We start from the raw sequence: 4,786 nt of genomic DNA, 5'->3' as shown, positions 1-4,786 counted from the left end.
CTGTGCTAAAATCCCATCCAAGGATAAACATAATGTGTGGAAAGCTTTTCATAACCTTCACTATCGTCATATTCATATTTCTCCCTCCTGTCCTTCGTGTGGCGCTGCCGCTGAGACTAACTTTGGAACTGCCTCATTCTAACTTTGCCTCAGATTGACTTCCAATATTTTTGTTATGAAATCGACAATTAAAGAATACAAAAAAGGAACATAGAGATAGAAAAGATCGACATACAGATATACGTGGTTCACTAACGATATGTTAGTTACGTCAACGAATAGAGAGAGAACAGTATTATTAGGGAGAATGTTTCAGAAAATTACATCAAACGGTGCTTCAGAAAATTACATCAAACGGCGCCTCTAAGGTTAGAAAGTTTATATTGCACACTATTCTAAATCTTAGGGTCATAATCGTAAATAACTACAAATAAATAAATATGCTAAATACGAATTCGGAATAAGTTGTAACAAAATTCAAGGTATTCCAACTGTTTTGATACACAATTATGGTGGAAGAACTTTTTAACTGTTGTCGAATGAGTTTGTTGGATAATTTAAAGATTTTTCTTGATTTTATTTTATTCTAATTATTTATTTCATTTTAATTTGTTAGGTGCATGAGAAGGAGACAATTCCTCTCCAATTATTAATAAACAAAATTCTCACGTTAACTGGAATGTGATTACGTCTTCTTTACGCTTTTAATCGTCTTCTTCCCTGAGATGAGAAGACAGTTTTTACAGAAACTTTATTCACACAGAAACTTTAGAGTTGATTCCAGAAGGGCTTTTCTGAGCATACAAATCCAACGTAAATTGGTAAGATTACTTAACTGCATACAAGTTTTCTTATAGCGTGCCGTATCGTAAGAGTGGAGTGTTGAAATACTCATTACAAGTACGGGCACAACTTCTCTATGGACAAGTTTAACAGCGTGCCTCGACCCAAAATTACAGGCTTTCTCAAACCCTTTATTACTGATTAACTTTTGACTACTGATTTGTTTGGCTTTAGAATTCCTACACAATTTGCTTTTTCTGCATTAATGTTAATTTTTTCAACACTACTTTAAGTTTTTATTCTGTAATTTTCTCTACTAAAAGGGGAAAAAAAAAGGAAAAGATTAGTGAAGGAAACACTTCTTACCAAAGCATGCCAACTAAAACTACTGTCGTTAAAGGTCCAAAAAAAAAAAATATTTTGTGTCATGGAAATATCCTTAGTTTGTTGTCAGACAATGTTTATAAAATTTTCTATAGAACTAAAAATTCTATAGAACTATGCAAAGCCTTAGACAAGAAGTATGGATTAGAAGAATTAAGTTTTAAGAGACATGTAGTAGACAAATGACTTGATTTCAAAATGGTAGATGGTAAGTCTATTTGTGATCAAATTCATGAATTTGAAAACATTATTTTTTATTTCAAAACGAAGGGATTATTCTGGATAATATTGTATTAATGGTCTGCGTCATTACAAAATTATCCCCTTATTGGTAAAATTTGCAGATTCTTAAAACAAAAACTTGAGGATTTCTCTTATGATGAATTAGTCATTTCATTAAGAACCGAAGATAAACATCTTGAAAACTTGAAAGAAGAATATGGTTCCAATAGTCGGTCAAATTTTTGTAGAGAGAGCTTATAAACCTATGCCTAAAAATTTAAAGAAAAATGACTTTAAATGACTTTAAGGGGCTGTTTAAAAGCCCGTAATGGAATGGGATGGGAATGGGTTGATTACAGGCCCACGTTTGGGGCCAATAATGGAATGAGCATGGAAGAGGGTTTGTAATGGGAAATTGTTGGAGGGAATGGCGGATAACAATTTGTAATGGAAATGGGTTTGTAATGGGAAATTGTTCAAATAATCCCCTTTGGTTTTTCTCGGGCCTTCTCGGGCGAGATCGGGCCCGAGATTGTGTTTAAAACGTAATGAATTCAAATTATCCAATCGTGTAAAAGAATGAAAATACCACTGTTTAAAAAAACCTTTACATGATCTAGCTCCTCAACTCGCCTGAGATATCCCTACTTTCTCTGTGAAAATTTCCTTCTCTACAATTATTTACATCCTTAAGCTTACTTATTTTAGAGGCATTTCCTTCTTTAAGTATATTTTTTCATTTTTAATTCGAGGTTTTCTAGGTTTTTGAATGTATCTAAAGTATATGGATCATTACTCCTAACCCTTTCATATACAATGAAATCTAGCTTGATGATTGTGTATGTTGTAATATTTGTTCCTTTTTTGTGTATGTAATCTGTTATTGATGATTTTTTGAAATTTTCCCATGCTATTTCAATTGAATTTGTTTGAATCTCGATCGAGATTCGATAAAGTGGGTTTGAGATCATTTGGATGTGTATTGAGATTAGGTTTAATACCTTTGAGTGTAGGAAATTTTGTATACGATCTCGAGATAAATGTAGCCTGAGTTCATCCCTGATATTTTATATAGAATGGGACCAAAACCCTAATCTTGTGGCATGTCGGTATAAATGGCCTGAGTTCTTCTTGATTAGAGCACGATCTCAGGCGAGTTTTCCACCGAGTTCTTCACCAAGATTTAAGCCAGATTCCAGATTTATGTGTATTGTTTTGTTGTTATTTTGCCTACTTGATTGTTGAGTTGAATGTATGGGTTGTGGTCTGTGTGACAGATGGCATTGGTGACTAAAATCCATACTTCTGATTATTTTTTGGCAAATCTAACTTGTTATTCTCATGTAGCGAAAACAGTCTCGAATATTAAGAAAAATTTAACACCCAGGCAATTATATATGTTTAGACAACTGTTTTTGGCCATTTTATAGATGTGAAGTTAGTTTTTAATGGGCCTCTGTGTCATTATATTCTTCTGCGGGAGGTACAAGAGGATAGGAAAGACATTATTATTTCATTTACATTATTTCACGGTAAGTCAGTCGAATCACAGCAGCATTACGGCACTAGAGAAGGTCTATCATTTGCCCGGAACCTACCTAGTGAGAATCCAACTACTGAGGATCCACTGGTTGATGATCCATCTACTGAGGACTCAGATGTGGGGGACACAACTACTGAGTAAGTTGTTCGTGGTGAGGATCCACCTATTGATGATCACCCTTCTACCCACGATGGTGAAGGTGTTATCTCCATATATATATTATTAGGGGGTGAAGATACGACTGGTCCATGGGTACCTTTTCTGATAGAGCTGAAAGACGAGGTATGGTATTTTGATGTTCGTACAATTAGTTATTTAGGGTTTATGCTATTATTTGATGACAAATATTTATGACTTTTGCAGCCATTAGATGATGACAGCAAAGTGATTTCGTTGTCTCAGTTTCCAGATGTGGTCCATAGGGAAAGGACCAATAGGAAGAGGATAGAATCGTTGTTAGACAATGCAGATCCAACCCATGTGAAGAAGAGATTTATTACAACAGATAAAACCGTATAGGTCAGTAAATATAACATAAAGTGTATTGTTAATTCACCATATTTCCTAACTATAAATTCTTGATGTGTAGAATTTTCTTAGATGTAGCCCAGGATTGTATGGAGAGATTAAGAAGGGCACTAGCCCATTAGAGGTGGAATACACCTAGGTTAAAGATGATACAGTTCTGCGATACGTGTAAGGGAAATAAGCAGATACCACATACATTGGAAGGATGTTGACTACATGGTAGGTGGTTTTCATTGGGTGCTTGTGGTGACCGACATGGTGGTCAGGATGATATTGGTATGAGACTCTCTTATAATGATGACATCTGATGACGAGTTGTCAAATGAGCTGGATAACATGTGAACTGTGCTTCTAGCTCGACTAGAAAAAGTTGGAGTCCTTTCACCAAAGGCAAACTTGCCCGTGACACCTTGAGAGTGTATCGAGTGAAGAATGCACTGCAACAGTCTACAGGAAGAATTGCGGTATATTCTGTGAAATATTTTGAATATGATGTAACTAAATACCTATTAGATACACTTAGGTAAGATAACATTCCCCTTATTCGTCGTCAGTTGACTATACAATTATGGGCCAATAGAGCCTTTTTGTAATTGTTCTAAGTATGTTCATTATCAATATAATGTGATTCTTAAAAGACAAATGTCCACATGTTTACTATTTAACATACCATTCAATTTTCAATTATCATTTCAACCTTCTGTTGTTCAACATAACATATATAACATTCTTTTTGTAAACCTCAGGGGGCACTTGAACCGAGATGCCCCTAGATTTATCTTCTTTTTCATTCTCAGGGTCCTTATTGTCCCGAGTACAGCTCGAGAGTTCAACCTTAGTACATTCTGTTTGTAAATCTCAGAGGGTACTTGGCCCAAGATGCCCCGAGATTTACCTTCTCTTTTCATTCTCGGGGTTCTTATTGTCCCGAGTGCTGAGAGTTCAACCTTAGCAAATTTTTTTTTTGTAAATATTAGGAGGCACTTGGCCCGAGATGCCCCGTGATTTACCTTCTATTTTCATTCTCGGGGTTCTTATTGTCTCGAGTGTAGCTTAAAAGTTTAGCCTTAGCACATTTTGTTTGTAAATCTCGAGGGGGCACTTGGCCCGAGATGCCCTGAGATTTAACTTTTATTTTCATTCTTGATATTAATGTGGCTCGAGATTTACCAAGAGTGAACAAAAAGAACACACATCACATACATAAATAAATGACCTTAACCATTCGTAGTCTAAACATATATGAATATAAAAATTTACATAGTCCAAACGAAAAATACCAAAAAAAACATGACTTTAATTATTCTCTACAATCCAAGCTCGACA

The 4,786-nt window shown here is 35.1% G+C and overlaps 1 long non-coding RNA gene across 1 annotated transcript; it reads left to right on the top strand.

The window, feature by feature from the left end:
• Positions 1–697: 697 nt before the first annotated feature.
• Positions 698–4,090, top strand: LOC120071705 (uncharacterized). The gene is made up of 3 exons (XR_005480315.2): positions 698–3,214; positions 3,296–3,451; positions 3,522–4,090. It is a non-coding gene; the product is annotated as an uncharacterized LOC120071705 (long non-coding RNA).
• The last annotated feature ends 696 nt before the right edge of the window (positions 4,091–4,786 follow it).

This window comes from Benincasa hispida, chromosome 2 (genome assembly GCF_027475165.1).
Source record: "Benincasa hispida cultivar pf3 chromosome 2, pf3_genome.v1.1, whole genome shotgun sequence".
In the NCBI taxonomy this organism is placed as follows: Eukaryota; Viridiplantae; Streptophyta; class Magnoliopsida; order Cucurbitales; family Cucurbitaceae; genus Benincasa; species Benincasa hispida.
This window is presented reverse-complemented; position numbering and strand designations above follow the sequence as displayed.